The sequence below is a fragment of the Pteropus alecto genome, unplaced genomic scaffold, assembly GCF_000325575.1.
Source record: "Pteropus alecto unplaced genomic scaffold, ASM32557v1 scaffold279, whole genome shotgun sequence".
Taxonomy (NCBI): Eukaryota; Metazoa; Chordata; class Mammalia; order Chiroptera; family Pteropodidae; genus Pteropus; species Pteropus alecto.
In genome coordinates, this window is record NW_006443262.1 from 1,249,447 (window position 1) to 1,267,378 (window position 17,932).

The 17,932-nt window shown below is 38.7% G+C and overlaps 1 protein-coding gene and 1 pseudogene across 1 annotated transcript in view; both read right to left on the reverse strand.

Annotated features, from left to right (window-relative positions):
- Positions 1-17,932, reverse strand: part of FMN2 (formin 2) — a 259,754-nt gene that overhangs the window by 11,154 nt on the left and 230,668 nt on the right. The gene's annotated exons all lie outside the window — the stretch shown is intronic.
- The window catches only part of LOC112472775, a 20,070-nt pseudogene continuing 6,346 nt past the window's right edge, over positions 4,209-17,932 (reverse strand).

Genomic DNA, 17,932 nt, shown 5'->3' on the forward strand with positions numbered 1-17,932 from the left:
AAAAATTAAGCTCGTTATGAGGTTTCAAGGCCTTTTACAACTAACCTAACTTCTCCTTAGTCTCTACAATGTCCCCTGGGCTCCAACCATCTGGAACCACTCCCCACCCTGTGGGGGGTCCTTGCTAAATATGTTCCTCTGGGACTGCCTCGTCTCTTTTTCTCTTCCTCCCACAGGTCCTTCAAGTTAAGCGCAAAGCTTTCTATAGAAAGTATACCTCTTTGGGTGGTTCACACACAATGAAGTATATAGATGATGTATTATTAAATTGTATACTTGAAACCTATATAATTTTATTAACCAATGTCACCCCAATAAATTTAATTAAAAAAAAATTATGGGGATGTGAAGTATAGCATAGGGAACATAGTCAATAATATTGTAATGATCACATGTCAGATGGGTACTAGACTTATCAGGGTGATAATTACTAAGTTACATTAAGCGCCTAATCACTATGTTGTACATCTGAAACTAATATAATATTGTATGTCAACTATAATTGAAAAACTGAAAAATGTAAAAATTAAAACATCTTAAAGGCTACACACACTCCTGACCTTCATGACAGGCCTATTTATGCAATCCTCTATGCTTTTGCATAATTTCGTTCTAATTTTTATTTTATGGCTATTCATATATCTGTCCTTTTTGCCTTGTTGAATAGTATGGCCCTTGAGATTAAGGCTCATGTACATCCATTTTTACATTCCCAAGAATAATAAACCCCAAATAAGTAAGTATTCACTAGATATTTGAAAAATAACTGACTCCGTGAAAGAGTGATGATGGATAGGAAAATTAAAATTAAGCTAAAAGGATCTCAGGGATACACTTTGGCAAATAACTAGGGCTTAGTTTTATATCTTGTTTTTCCCCCTCCTTCTGGTGAACTCTTCGGCAAGGAGTCTGGACATTCAATTCACATTTTGAGTAAACTATGTGGGGTTTTATTTGACTTGACCATTGAGTTTACTGATTTACTGTTGTAATTCCATCTAGAAATAACAATTCAGTTTGGATAAATGTACATAAAATTTAAAGTTATGAAGTAGTTTTAGGAATCATATTCACTTTCTTCCATCGTATAGGAAAACTAATTTTGGATATACTATATGAATCAACATGAAACTGTGTCAGACTAGTTTCACTAACTTTTATTAACTCCTAGGTTAGTGGTAAAGAAATTACATAGATGTAATATATCTTCATTTCAACAAAGCAGTTAAAGAGTGTCTAATGGGATGTTTACAGACTAGATAGAGAAATGATGGCCAGGTGAGACGATACTTAGATGAATTTATGATGATCAAATATGCCTGAAGAAGACAACGGTGTAACTTTATGTATGGTTCTGTTCCTGTTTTAAAAAGCATCATGCTAAAGGTTAAAGCACAATTAACTGGTAAAATTTATTACAGAGTTTGTTTAAATCTAAGAACAGAGAAAAACTGCCCTAGCCATCATAAATGTCCAAAAATTGACAGAGCTGCTTTTTCATTTGAAGAAAATTAACATTTGCAGAGAGGCAGTGGTGAGCCATACACAGTGGGTGTTTCATGTGCACCATCTTATAAAACCACCTGGCGACCAATATGAGATGGGCCGTTGTGCTGTTTTAGAGACGAGGAGCCTGGGTCTCAAAGAGGTTCTCGAGGTCACACAATAAAAAGAATGAAGAAAATCCAGACCTGGTCGGCTCTCCTTCCACATCTCTCCCACGAAAAAGGGTGTATAATCCTGAGCTTAATGTCTGGCTAATTAGTACTGTAAACATATACCATGTTTACAATGGGACAAAAATTGGGCTGGGGAATCTTCATTTTGTTTCCCAAGTTCAATAGTTATTTCCCTTTAGAGAGCATCCACAAAACGAGCATCTCAGAAGACACGTTGGTGTGAGCTCCTGGAAAGCGGAGAATGGGATGTCTTTCCTCTTCACGTGGCATGGCAAGCCCAGCACCCGACTCGCTGAAACAGCACCGACACTCACCGAGAACGCAAGCGCCAAGCACTGTGCTAAGAACGTTTGCAGATGTTATCTCCTTTAAATCTTGTAATGACCCCACGAGGTACTGTTGTCACCCAATTTTTACAATGAGGAAACTGAACTTTAAAATGGTAGAATTATGTGCTTGGGCTCACACACCAGCATGTAGCAGGCCTGTGGTTTCAGTCCAGAAAACATCTGACCGCCACAGCTCACCGGCGGTCCAACCGCTGCATCACGCTGCCTCTCACAGCGCGCATGCGTGGGAAAGACGACCTACACAGCCACCACCACCTTCCTCTTTCTATCGATTTATATATCCATTTACATTTGTATGTTTATATTTATCATATATTTATATATTTGCATTCATTATAGTAACATATTTATGTTATTTTTCATATTTACATATATTTCTATTTTTAGAAGTATTTAATTCTAAAAGACTGACTCCTTTAAAACTGACTATATAAATTGTGGCAGTTTAAAATGATGTTTGAAAAGAGAAGCTATTTGAAAAACGGTCACATGTGCTTTATCAGATACAGGGGAGAAGTATTATAATTGTACAAACTGAACTCAATTCAAGGAAAAGTAGTAATGGAAACAAAATGGGTTTTAGTGTTTAACTTTGAAAAAGGAAGGCGTGTAAGATTGTTCTGAGGAAACAAAATTACCACCCCTTTTTCTTGATTCTAATTTCTAGAAGGAATTTTTGACATAGTTCTCTAAATAAGAAATGTGAATTGTAGTCAGTATGAATCTAAAAATACAGAGGACAGAGAAATTTCTCCAGTGTCCATTTTTAAATACAAATCCTCAATATAAACAGATTAATTTTTAAACTTTAACTCAGTGAGGAGAGGAAAGTCAACATGCACTGTGGTTGGTCCCGCTGCTCTCTGGTGATCTGACCCGATACATGAATATAACTCTGAAAATATCTAGGACAATTAGCAGATTTTCCTCAATTATCTCAAATTGCAACGGTCTCAACTGAAGAGCAGTCAGTAGGTGGCTAGTCTTGGACAAGTGCTGGAAATGCTGACAGTTCGGTCCAGCTGAAGCACGAAAACACATTTGCTTTAGGACTAGATGAGTAAACAGCAGGGTTTGCATTCCATTTTGTAAATAAAGAGGTCAATTATATCCTGTCAAACCAAGAGAATCCTTCTTTCAGAATCTTCCATAGGAATTTAAGACGGTATCAGAAAAAGTTGACAAATTTTTTAAGAACTTCTTAAAATGCTTAGATGGTAAGTGTTTAATGGTCAGTGAAAACAGGAACATTTATATCCACTTACCTGTTAGAAATTTTAAGTGATCATGTGTTTTTCACTGCTGATTTAAAATCTCTGATTTAGAAAGGAAGGGTTTGTTTTTCTCAAGGATCATGTAGTTGAGACAACTTTAACTCTCTACGAGATGTGGATTTACGTGGAATTTACAAAAGTAGCTGAACTGCCCTTTCTTTAAGCCCTGTAGGAATGACCATGTTCTTTCTGTGCGTTCCAATGATGTTTTTGGTTTCTTCAACAAAATGGTGAAAGGGCGCTCCCTGGTTCCACACACTTATGATGGCAAATAAAATGAACTTCTATCATGCACGATGGCCAAAGCTATTATAAAATCACATCTGACAGCAAAGTTCATCTTTTATTACAGGAAAATAGTGTTGTTTATCACATTTGACATTTTTCATGCAAACATCCTTTTCTATTTATCTTTACTAAACTTTACCTCTACTATTTCCACCTGTGTTAAGATATTTTCTTTCGGTGACTTTTTTTTTGCATGTGGTTCAGAAAAGCTTTCAATTATAGCTAGTGAGATATAAAGATCAGCTCTGTTGGTACTTACACTATGGTTTGTTTGACACTAGCAAGGACAATGTGTATGAATAGATAAAGTCCTTTTTTTCTCATTAAACTTTGTTTCCCTGGGGTCTCAAAATGTTGTGACAGATTTTTGGTCAAGTAGTTTCCATTAAAAAGCATTGATTTTAAGAATTAATAACTTAAAAACTGCCACACACACACACAAAATCAAATGGTCCCCAAAACATTCTCTTTTCCTTCTGAAGGTTTTTACAATGCATTGCGATCATTAACCAGTCTTTTACTATTAAACTTTTTTAAATGGCCAATTGAGACAAACAGTCTGAGGCTGTTCTTCCACCACTGATTACGATTAGGGTGGTAGGTGTTCGGGATAATATTCATGTAGCCTTCTGAGCTTCCTGGGCAGACTTGGTGACCTTGTTATCTCCAGCTGCCTTCTTGTCCACTGTTTTGATGACACCCACAGCAACTGTCTCATGTCACAAACAGCAAAATGGCCCAGAGGAGGATAATTAGAGAAACTCTCAACACATGTGTGCTTGCCAGGAACCATATCAAAAGTGGCAGCATCACCAGATTTCAAAAACTTCAGGCCATCTTCTAGCTTTTTCCCAGAACGACGATCGATATTCTTCATCAGCTCAGCAAATCTGCAAGCGACGTGAGCTGCGGGACAATCTAGCACAGGTGCGTATTTGACACTGATTTGGCCTGGGTGATTTCAGGATAACCACCTGAGACATGAAGCCAGCTGCTTCCAATGATGGGTCATTTTTGCCGTCACCTGTCACACTGCCACAACGAACATCTTTAACAGACATACTCTTGGCAGCAAAGCCTACATTGTCCCCAGGAAGAGCTTCACTCGAAGCTTCATGGTACATTTCAACAGACTTGAGTTCCGTTGTAATGCTGACTAGAGCAAAGGTGCCCACTGTAACAGGTTTGAGAACACGAGCCTCCACGTGGCCCACAGGGACAGTGCCAATACCACCAATTTCTGTGGACATCCTGGAAGGGCAAACACAAGGGCTCGTCAGTTGAACAAGTCGATGGCAGGATACAATCCAGAGCTTCAAGCAGTGTGGTTCCACCTGCACTGCCATCCTTATGGGTGACTTTCCATCCCTTGAACCAAGGCATGTTAGCACTTGGCTCCAGCATGCTGTCACCATTCCAACCAGAAACTGGCACAAATGCTACTGTGTCAGGCTTGCAGCCAATTTTCTTAATGTAGGTGCCGACTTCCTTAATGATTTCCTCATTTATTTTTCTGGCTGTAAGGCGGCTCAGTGGAATCCATCTTGTTTACACCAACCATTAGTTGTTTCACACCCAGTGTGTAAGCCAGAAGGGCATGCTCAGGGGTCTGCCCGTTCTTGGAGACACATGCTTCACATTCACCAATGCCAGCAGCAACAGCTGAGACAATACTGTCAGCCTGAGATGTATCTGCAATTGTGTTGATAAAGCCTCTGTGTCCTGAGGCATCGATGATGGTCACATGATACTTGCTGATCTCGAATTTCCACAGGGAGGTTTCAATCGCGACACTACGTTCATGGTCAGCTTTTTCATATATCCGAGACGCTGGCATACTGGAAGGAGCGCTTCCCCATCTCAGCAGCCTTCTTCTCAGATTTTTTTCGGTGGTTCTTTTGTTGATCCCACTACATTTATAAATCAGATGACCAGTTGTGGTAGACGTGCCAGAATCTATGAGTCCAATGACAATGACGTTGACATGAGTCTTTTCTTTCCCATTTAGGCTTAGAAAAAGTGTTGGTTTTCATGACACCTGTGTTCTGATGGCAAATCCATTGCAGAAAAAAAAAAGCTAAGTCCTTTTTTTTTTTTTTTAAAGAGAGACTTTTTGGGGGGAAAGAATTCAAGGGCTATTAGACATAGGAATTAATTTATAGAGAGTTTATCACATATCCTCCCTATAAAACTCATCAAACAGTACAACAAAGCTATTTATGTCATAATGGTTTAGAATTATGCAAGAGGAAGAATGGCTTAATTAAGGAGTAAGATTTGGGAGGTACAAGGCAGATATGAATCAAGGAAACACATATGTTAAGGGACAACAAGGGTCACCATTTTTCTTCTGTTGGATTATTCCTATCTGGCCCAAAACATATTGTTTATCCTACCATCAAAAAAAAAAAAAATCCTTAATCCACTTTCCTCTCCAGCTAGACCTTTTACCTATGACCCTTTATATGTACAGACTCCTCAAAAGAGTTGGCTACTTCATCTGCTCCCATCTAATCCAGCGTTTGTCCCTAAGCAGTTGATAAAGGCTACTCTTGCAGACATCACCAATGAATTCTTCCAAGGTCTCAAATCAAAAGATCAACTCTCGGTCCTCATCTCCCTCATGCAGCATTTCACGTGGTTCTACCTCTTCTCCCTTCTTCTTGAAGCCTTTTCTTCACTTGATCCACCAGGATACAGTCTGGCCCCAATATCCCACCTCTACACTCATCATCTATCTACCTCTCTCTGCTTGCTCACTCTGTTCCAGCAACTTTAACCTCCTCCCAAACCTCCCTGCTTCCTCAGGCTTTGCATTTGCTGTTACCTCTGTCTGGAATATTCTACCTTCAGATATTCATCCATTTATTCCCTTTACTTCCTTTAAGTCCCTGCTATCTGTCACTTCCCAGACATATCCTGCCGGGCTAGCTTATACACCAACCACCACTTCCTAAAGCTCTCTTCCTCCCTTTGCCCCACTTTATTTTTTGTCAGGGCCCATATCAGCACCCAGTGCACATTTACTGCTAATCAGTTTCTCCATATGTAAGTCCAGAGGGCAGGGGCATGGTTTTGTTCATAACTCCCCTGCCTGGTATGTAGTAGCCACTTAATAAATACTTGTTGCATGACCTCAGTAAAGCACATGGATAATTCATAAGTTCACAGTGAAGAATGCGGAAGTGGTGTTTGGGGTGGAAAAAAATTGGAAGATGGCACTACAGGGAATGATTAGAAAGGAAAAGGAAACGTTAGATATAAGCATTCTTGACTTCCCATTCCTTTCAGTTTCTCAGGATTTGTCTTAGGGTACCCATTCCTTAGAGGATCTACCTTAGGCTGGGGAAGACTGATTTTTAAATAGTCCAGCTTGAAAAATCTCTCCCAGAGCACAAAAGGTGACAGGTATGGCCATGCCGATACTGGGAGTGTTAAGAAGTGTACTCTGTTGTGTAAATCATGGTTCCAGTAAAGGCACAGCTGAAATAACAGCTGAGTGAGAATCTAAGTGAATCAGGTAAATCCAAAGAGAGTCTAGAATAATCAAAAGAACTAGGAATACTGTATCGGGGCAATGGAAAACCTGACAGCATCTTCACAGCTGGCCTCAAATATCTGAAAACTCATCACATGAACAAGAGATTGGATTTGCGTGGTTCTTGAGAGAGTAGAATTAGGACCAGTGAGTGAGTATAGGGTTCAGTCAGCCAGATATCCATTCCTTCTATAATCCTTTAACCCAAACCCCTGGAGCCAGATGGATTAGAGAATTCAGAACTTTTCTAATTTCACACAGAAATATGGCATATAATACTACAAAATGGTCTGACAAAGCAAAAAGTAATTGAACACATTAATATTTCTTTAGTAAATATATGAACATTCACAGTAAGTGGAATGGGTAAAGACTATAACAGATAGCCTCATGTGAGTTGAAGTTGCCACAAACTTATGAAAATCTTTGGGTTTCAGAGGTTTTTGGATCACCAAACTGTACACAAGGAATCATGGTTCTAGACTATAAAATTATGAATAAAACTGTATCTATTGTAGTAATTGTCCCCAAAGTTTATGAACTCCATTAAACCCTCAGGCTAAAGAATTCATTAAACACTCAGGTAAAAAATAGAAAATGGCCACTAACAATGAAGAATTTGGGTGTGAACACTTTTTAGTTTTTCTTTGGTCGGCACCATTAGAAAACTTATTTTAATAACTACATGAGTGGTAAAATATATACTTTTTGGGAGTCAAGACATTTTGTCCTTTCCACTATGAGCCACTGGATTTCTGATGGTCCTGTTCTCGCCTTGCTTAAGCTAAGAGGCTGTGCACGGTTCCTGATTCTCACTGAATGTTAGGGACGGGGCGGCAGATCATAACCAGTGGCAAAGTGGTTGCGAATCGTTTTCCTTATTAATAATAGATAAAGTAGAGGGCTTAAAAACAGGAGCCAATTTAAGCTTTCTTCATCATAACATAACTTTCACTTACTTATATTTGTAATTTTTCCTGCACGGTTATGTGTGATTGGGAATAACTTCCATCTGTCTGTCTGTCCATCATCGTGATATTAAAAAAATGCTTTTCCACCTTTTCTCTAATTTGTCATCAATACTATCTAGCCTTAAGTTCATGCTATAGTACTCTATGCTGTAATTCTTTTATTCTGTCTTTGTGAAATAAAAGCATTAGGAAAATTAATCAGAGGCTGTAGGAAATAAATCCATGTACAAACTCAGTGCAGAATTAAGAGTGCTTCTATCCTAAAAACAACATGTGAATTTAAGAATACAGTAATAACCACATCTAGACTGACTTTTAAAATGAAAGCTTTTGAGTTATCTGTGAACATTTTAAATTCTCTTAACTGATGAAATGTACTTTTCCCAACCATTCCTCATCTTATTTACCTCCCCCACAAACTTGGAACACTTTAAAGTGGCCAAATGGAATTTTGCAAAACTTTCCAAAAATGTTCACCCCTGGGCCATAGGAATGTGAACTGAAGAGGTTAATTTAAAAAAGTAATTCCATCTCATAAAATTAAGATCTACTATAAATGCTTTTATTTCTGATATGCTTTATTTTTGGAAAGTATATATTATGTAAATTTATGATAATTAGAATATTTTAGATTAAAGAGTTATTACTTCTACTTCCTTCCCTTTTCATCACCCAAAACATTTTAGTGGCTGAGCTCCATGCACTTTTATGACAAATTAAAGCTTAGAGGACTTGAGATTCTAACGTGCAGACTTCTATTTCCAGCTCTTCTAAATTCTAAATGAATGTCTCCAATTCCGATGCCAACTTCAATGTGTGTGTGTATGTGTGTGTTTTCCCCACACCAACAAGCAAGTAACCCATTCTGACCCTATTGGCTGGGAGATAGCATTACATCCCACGGATTAAGGCCTCAGGCCCATGAGACTGCCACCAATCCACCCGCTTCAGACTCCAATCTCAAGTCCATGTTGTCACCTGTGCTTCTGACCAGTGGGCTAGAGACAGCAAGTTCAAACAACACCCTCCTTAGGTTTGATTAATTTGCTAGAACAGTTCACAGAACTTTAGCATTTTACTCACTAGGGCACTGGCTTATTATAAAAGGACATAACTCAGGAAAGCCTTATGGAAGAGATGCACAGGGAAAGCTAGGTGGGAAGGGGTGTGGAGCTCCCATGCTCTCTATGTGTGCCACCCTTCCCAAACCTCTGTTATGTTCACCCAGCTGGAAGCTCCTCAAACTCCAGCCTTTGAGGTTTTTACAGAGGCTTCTTTACATAGGCATGACTGACTAAATCATTGGTCATTGCTAACTGAATCGGCAGCGCTCCCCTCCCCAGAGGTCAGGGGGTGAGGATGCATGTCCTAATGCCGTGGCCACAGGGCTGGTCCGACTGCCCACCCTTAGGTCACCTAGAGGCTTTCCAAAGTCATTTCGTTAAGATAAGAAAAGACATCGTTATCGCTCTCTCCACTTAGGATAGTCCAAGGGTTTCAGGAGCTCTGCGCCAGAAATGAAACTGAAGACCAAATATACATTCCTTATTATAAACCATAATATCACGATGCCTGATATTATGTGGCATGAGTATTCAATATATTCTTCGGAGAAAGAACAAATGTCTTTATCCTAATTTTAGGTTTTATCATTTTTCAAAGGGATAGTAAATGCAGTCTACCTTAGGTGACCATGTTAAACAACAGAGACAAATTAATAGAGCTTAAATATATGGAATTTTGTATCAATATTCATTAATATGACTATAGATTACTCCCTATTTATCAACAACAACGTCACCCTCATACAGCATCTCATTACTGGGCTCTGCTACACGCTCCCTGGATGGAATGTTAAATCGAGCGTACTTCCTTCTCCTATGGCCCCAATACACCTGACGTGGTGGAGGCGAGGGTCATCTTTGGGTTAATGGCACTCGGAGGTTCAGGGCCGTCTCAGGGAGGAAGTGGGTGGACCACACCTCACTAACATTGAATGCTGCCTTCCGTTCCAGGGCACCCCTCACCCCAGCTCATTCCTAAACCATTCCACAGTGGGCGGAGCAGCACTGTGAAGCCCGAAAAGAGATGGTACTGACCTCATGACCCTGGGACTATTCTGCTCAAGGCAGGGGAGTTACGGTCTCCACCAACATAGCCGTAATTCTGTCCTCATCGACACTACTACTTTCTGAAAATTAGTATTTATTTCCTTTAAAAAGCCAGAAAGCTTGAATTTGCCTGTCTCCAAAGGACAGGACAAGCCTAATTCCTGAGTGTGCACTGGCAGGACAGCTTCCTCCCCCTCTGAGCTTTCGCTTTCAATTTGCCAAGGTTAACTAATTCTGTACAGTGCAGTGGTGGACGTGGCTTATGCCAGGAGGGGATTGCACGTCCTTTTTGTAAAAGCAGAAGTGGCCACTTCTCAGCATGACCCTCACTCTGTAAGGCACAGTTACCCAGACAGGACTTTATACAGCTCAGGTTCAAGTTTTAAATCACTCCAGGAAAGAACCTGCAAGGAGACATGGCAGTCTTTCTCCAGAGAGAGATCGATGAGCTGTGGAGACAGGGCCAGGAACACTTCCCTGATCTAGAGACAGTGCCTAAACTGCCTCTCCTGGAAGAAGGGTAAACTTCGTCCTCTGCTGGAGGTAGAACGTGGCCCGGGCCGAGTGGGACAAGGCAGAGACACGGCTGATGGATTATTTAGAGAATGTCTAACATTACTCAGCAAGATGAAATGACAGATAAAGTTGATTAAATGAAGTTTTCAAACTCAGAAAGACATTCAGGGTATGATCCTTACTGTTTTCTTACAGATCTTACTCAGGAAACAAAAGCAAAATCAATCATTATGGAATGAAATAAAATAAAAATGCTCAGAGGCTTCATGTAAGATAACATTTGAAAAGAGTGAGCAGGCAAACCTCTGGTGTATCTATATATTAATAATATTATAATCATAATTAGAAAACCTAAATTGCATAAAGAAAAGTCTTACATCATTTTAGGAATATTAGGTATAATGTAATTTTCATAATTTGGCTCTGTAATTTCATTAATTTTAAAAACTGCAAATTCATAGCTCCTAAAACTCTATGAGCATTAGAATTCAAAGTGAAATTATAATATGATATAAGAAATGTTATGTATATATAGTCTAAATGATGATGATGGTGAAAATTTAAAGGTCTTTTAAGGAGAATTGTTAACATTGTAAACAATAGCTTTCCACATAAACCAAAGAACCCAAGCTATGAGATATTAATTTGCTATAATGGTTGTTCAACTGATGGACACTTGAATTCACTCAAAATGCCAATATCCAAGACCACATTGTAATTCTACAGCCAGTTCTTCAGCATCAGCGTGGGTAATCTTCACTGAGAGCTCACGCTCTAGGAAGCACCATGGAAAAAGTCTGTTCCTATTACTGTCTGCCTCAAAAAAAAAATGTCTCCTTTCTCTGGGCTCAAAATTCCTCTCATGACCTAGCAGCTGCCCAGAGTTCAAGTTTCTTGTCTTGTTGATAACAGCCATTCTTACAGGTGTGAGGTGGTATCCATTGTGGTTTTGATTTTTATTTCCCTAATAGCTAGTGAAGTTGAGCATCTTCTCATATGTCTGTTGGCCATTTGTATGTCTTCTTGGGAGAAGCATCTGTTCAGGTCCTCTGCCCGTTTTTAGTTGGATTTGTTTGCTTTTTGTTATTGAGTAGTATGAGTTTTTTTTATATGTCTTGGATATTAGCCCCTTATCAGAGGTATTCTTTGCAAATGCAAATATCTTTTCACATCAGATGGTTATCTCTGTTTTATTGACGGTTTCTTTTGCTATGCAGAAGCTTTTTAGTTTGATGTAGTCCCATTCATTTATTTTTGCTCTTACTTCCCTTGACAGGTTTTGCCAGCAGATTTCTCTCTCAAATATTGATTGAGCTAATATTCATGTTATTAGTTAAGAGACTTGCTTTCCTTGAGTAAATACAGAACTACCTGAACACAGGAGGGATGGCCAGGAGTGTGCCAGGCAGGAACACGAAGGAACCGATATAGGATTTCAAAACCATGGACAGTCTAACGGGATCATGGAAGGGGATTGGCACATTCAATTGTGGCTCTCTTATGCTTAGAACACTAATGTGAGAATTCCACTTACTTTCTTTAATAAAAAAAAAAAAAAACCTTCATGGAGATATCATACTGTAAAATATACCCATTTAAGTGGACAATTCAATGTTTCAAAAATATATTCACAGAATTGTGCAATCATCTATTTTAAAACATTCCACACTCGGCAAAAGAAACTTCTCTAACAGTCACCGCCACTCCTTTCTTCCCCTAAACACTGACAGGGGCTAATCTACTCTGAGAGCCTATGTATTTGCCAATTGCGGACATTTATATACATCAAATTGTACAACATATAGTCTTTTGTGATTGTCTTCTCCGTTAGCATAATAATTTCAACGTTCATCCGTTACAGTATATTTCAGTGTTTTATTTCTTTTTATTACCAAATACTATTTCATTGTATGGATATACCACATTTTATTTATCCATTCATCATTTGATGGACATTTGAGTTGTTCCAATTTTTTGGAGATTATAAATAATGCTGTTATGAACATATGTGTACAAGTGTTTGTGTGGACATATTTCACTTCTCTTCGGTATACACCTAGGAGGGAACTGCTGGATGCCTCGGTCACTCTAGGTTTGACCTTTGAGGAAAAGCCTGACTGATTTCCAAAGCTGCTGCTCTACATTCCCACGAGCAGTGTGTGAGAGGACCACACATTCTACTCATCTCCTTTCACATTTGTTATTGCCTATGTTTTTTATTACAATCATGAACCACAATGGTGGTCCCATAGATTACAAAGGAGCTGAAAAATTCCTATAGCCTCGTGGCGTTGTAGTCCAGTGCATTATTCACATGTTTGTGGTGATGACGGTGTAAAGAAAGCTACTGTACTGCCAGACAGGACACTTGACAATGACAACAAACAACGATGTTACTGGTTTATGGATTTACTATACTATGCTTTTTATTATTTTAGAGTATACTCTTTCTTCTTATATAAAAAAAAAAAAAAACAATTGTCATAAACAGTATGCTGCGTTACGCTGGCAGCAGCCTCACACATGCTGTTTATTGCATCTCTTGATCACATCATTTTCTCTTGTGTTTGATTTAATCCTGTGTTGTTTTGTACAGTAACATGCTGTACAGGTTTGTAGCTTATGAGCAATAGGCGAGACCATGTAGCCCATGTGTGCAGGAGGCTATGCTATCTAGGTCTGTGTAAATGCTTCTATGATGTTCGCACAATGACAAAATCACCTAACAATGTATTTTTCAGAATGTATACCCATCATTAAGCAGTTCTGAGCGTACAGCCATCCATCCTAGTGTGTGTGTACTGTATCTCATTGTGGTTCTGATTTGCATCTCTGTGGTGGCTAATGAGGTAGAGCATCTTTTCAGGTGCTTATTGGTCATTCGACTTTCTTAAGACCATTCTCCAGCCCCCACCCCGAGACTCATGAAAATAACCTTATTCCCTTTTTATGTCCTATACTGAAATACACATTCTTAAAATACCTCAATACTGATCTGCATTCTCTGTTCCCTCCACACACCCCACCAGCACTGCACATACACACTCAGCACACTCTAAAAAAAATAACACTGAATTATCAAACTCAATTGAGTTATCACAGTTGCTTTTAAATCTTAACCAAACTTCAGCAGGCAAAATCAAGTAAGCTAATTGCTCTTTGTCAAATAAAAGAGACTAACATGTTTTAGTCTAATGTTTGCCATTAGCTTCAAACCTGTTGTGGACACCAATATCTAGAACAGTGCAGAAACAATCTCTTCCATCCTTATCTGTCATAACTCATCTCTGACTATTCATCATTTGCCCTGGGATCTTAATTTTTTTAGTACAGAAAAAACATTTTCCATTTCTCTAAAGCTTCACTCCTACTCATGGGAACAGGGGTGTGGTCTGAGAGAAAATCCTGAAGCAGAGCAGGAGGAAAGATTCATGCTGGTGGAATTCATCTGCCCGAAGGGGTCAGAATCAGCATGGAGAACCCCAGGGTGGGAATGAACTGTGGGGGAGCTTCTGACTTGGTACATTTTTCACTATTTTAAAAATCCAGGTTCCAGCAGAAGTCCACACAGACCTAAGAATTTGTTAATTTGGTATTATACAAATTGGACAGATCTGGTCCTCCTCTGGTTATAACCATTATATTATTTGAGAGTATCCTAAAGAAACTTAAACTGACCCCTTGAAAAATAACGTCTTGCTTACAAAGGAACAGCTTGGGTAAAAATTTGTTCTCAGTCCATATAAGCTACATAATATTATTTTCAATTGGGTAATTTTAAATATCTTTACTTCATGAAGTATATTTTGATCCAAGATGGTTTTACTATAAACTTTGCTAAGATATCAAAAAAACATTTTCAACAAATGCTGAAGGGAAATTAATAACTGCTCAAATAACCTTTACGAGCCTCTACAAACTCACTAGAAGGTGCAACAATGTTTAAATCCTTTTCAAAGCAAAAATATCTTGGACAAGTTATATTCTTGGCTCTTGGTCCTAATTCTCTTTTGAGGAGCTCGAACCAGGATCTCTAAGGGTGTTTCTTTCATTTCTGAACATGAGGCTTTTGAGGAAGGATTTTCCTAAGTTTAAAAAACATCTCTTAGAACATGGGAAGATAAAGACACAAACGCAAAGATCTTTTCCATCAGATTTTCACTTTAGAATTTTACATCATTCTTGGAGAACTAAGTTTGAGAAAGTGAATTTCCTAGAAGAGCAGTACTTGAACCAGTCATAACCTTGGGTTTTTGGAAATCATTTTAGGAGGAGAAAAAGGAAGTTCACTTTCTTGGTCTCTAACATCCTTGTTAACTTAAAGTTGTCAGTATCTGAGCTGAGAGTTAGAATTTTCTGACTTCTAAAACTGATCCAGCCAGAAACCTGTGAACAGCAAGTTTGTGTAGGTGTACCTCCAAAGTCTCTAGCCAACACACCCACTCCCTGTCATCTATATTGCCTCCACCCCAGTCCAGAGCCACTACAGCAAGTTCCCAACTTGTCTCTCAATAAAATAACTTGTCCAATTTACTACCCACTTGAGATAACCATCTTTTGATTAGATGAACCATGTTAGGCTATTCCCTTTTTGAAAACCCCTTGATAACTTTCTATTGCATATATGCTAACAATCATTTTTTTAGGCCTGATTGATCAGGCCCCTGCTTACTTCATCGAACTCATCTCATGACCACTATCTTTCTTGGAATGCACTCAATCTTTTCTGCCATGTTGTCTTGTACTTCCTGCACCGACTCCTGGCAGGCTTACAGACCACACTGCCCCCTCGCCACCCTGCCTCTTCACATGGCTGTACCCTCGAATTCTTTAGGTGTCAATGTAAATGTTGCTTCTTCAGAAAGGCCTCCTCTGACCATACTTTGTAAGTGAACCTCTTCTTCTGTTTCTTTTTCTGTAAAAATGGCTGTTTATTTTTCTCATAGTACTGATTTCAACCCATAATTTAGAAATGTGTCTGTTTACTTTTTTGTTGTCTGCTTTTCTCACTAGAGAGTAAGATTCACATGGACAGGAAATTTGCCTGGCACACAGCAGGGCATAAATAATTGTTGAATGAGTTAATAAATAATTACCTATTATGCCTTAATACATATTAATTACTCCTTTAATGAGTGTAGATCATATTTCCTACACATTCTCAGGCACCATTAGCTGCTGTTCTATCTTGTTTGTCAATTGTCTTGCCAAAGTTTTAGCTATGGGGAGTTAGAACTAGGAAAAGGGTTTCTTTATGGGTTGTTTCTCCAGAAATTGATGACTGGACTAAAGGGGTAAATGGCTAGTCAAATTTGTTTATTGATGCAATGAACAATGCTAAGTAGCAGTGCACGATCCAATCTAAGTAGCAGCAATCCATCCCTTAGGTACCCAACAAACACATTAATGCATAATAATAAACCTTCTTCTCTTACACTCGTTCTTCAGATGTATTTTCAATTGCTTTGAAAGTGGTTGCTTTCCTCTATTCTGATAACGTCACCCTTAGATCTGAATACACTGCTCACAGTGAATGCAAATTTTGGAAATGAGAATGTTAACATGGCATGAGGTGCTCTCCGATTTAATGCGTGACCTTCTAAAGCCAAGCATTCAAATTCTTTCCTCTAATTACAGATTTCAGCTGGGCTGAAACGAGACTTGATTACCACATGTTTGTGCAATTAGAGGAGCAGCTAGCCTTTCTCTGGTTCGTTGAAGACTACCTGTCTCAAAGTAAAATAAATCAGTAAATTAAGTTAGACGTCACTTTAAGCATAAACCTTACTAATGTCACAATTGATCTATTAAATTAAAATGTCGTAAGCCAACAAAAAGGGAGATTAGTAGGACATACTACACACTATGAGATTTGAGGACCGGCTGCCAGAGCCAGATTTTCTTGTCTAGAACACCCTTCGCTCTCTGGACTGCCTGCGAAAATCCTACTCCAACTCCAAGCTCCTTGTCAAAAGTCCTCCGGGTGGAATTATCCCCCGGCCAGTTTCTCCCACTGCACATTACACCACACACCAGTGCTAGCCTGTTAGTTCAAGGAAGACAGAAACTTCATAAAATAAACTTGAATGTCTCCTGTGCCTAGTAAACAGTCAATATGGAATGAGCAAATAATCACAAATAAATTCACATAGTTATGCTGAAGACTCTGCTTAAAAACTGAGTTCAGCTTATAACAGGGCAAAAGCGAGAAGTAAAGCTGTTCTGGGCTCCCCGCTGTCTTCTCCCAGGACCCAAATCCCTGTATCAGGATAAAAAAGCACATGCATTCTCAACCTTTCCTCTAAGTCACACAGCTCTTGCTGTCCTAGCTACACAAGGCCTTGTTGGTGGCTCGGTGACATGGATGCTAGAGATGAGGGGTGCTCATTTCCTTACATGCTGGCAGACTAAGTGTTAGTTTATCCCCTCATCTTCTGGATATAGTCAAGCTGAACGTTTTACAAAACTTATGTTTCATATGTTTGTGTTGTTCAGTGATGACAAGTTTAGATTTCTTTTCGGAGAAGAATTTCTATTAGTTAATTACATATGCTTAGTTCCAAGTATATGGGAAAAAAACCACACTTTTTCTGACTCATGACAAAACCAATGGGTCAACAGTCTAAAATATCAAGAGTTCCTTCATATAGCATAATAAAAAAAAAATATGGAGAGATAGGCAGCATTGTTTTCAAACAAATTTACCTTTAGAATCAGAATTAAGACATTTTACCTAACCCAGAAAGTAACTGAGTCACAATAATGCAGTCATTTAGAGACTATGTGCTTGTGATGCTTAACATGTTTTATCAATATGTTACATCGCTTTGTATGAAGTCATGAAGAGAATATCACTTATGTTAAATGATGGAGAAATAGCACGGAGGCAGTGCTATATACTCTAAAAATAACACTGCAAGGCTGTATTACCATCTCCATTTTGCAGGTTAGGAAACTATCACACTCTATGACTAGAGCTCGTAAGTGGAAGACCTAACTCAACAATCCTCGTGTTTTCCAAACCCCATTGATTAGAAAGGCAGCAGACCTTTTCAACATGCACATTTAGGAATTTACTATTTCAATAAATATATCTACTAACCCATATGAGTCACTAGGATGAAGCCAGAGAATATAATGTTAGTACAAGTCTCTAATCAAACACCAATTAGAAATAATAGGGCAAGAAAAATTTACACAATATT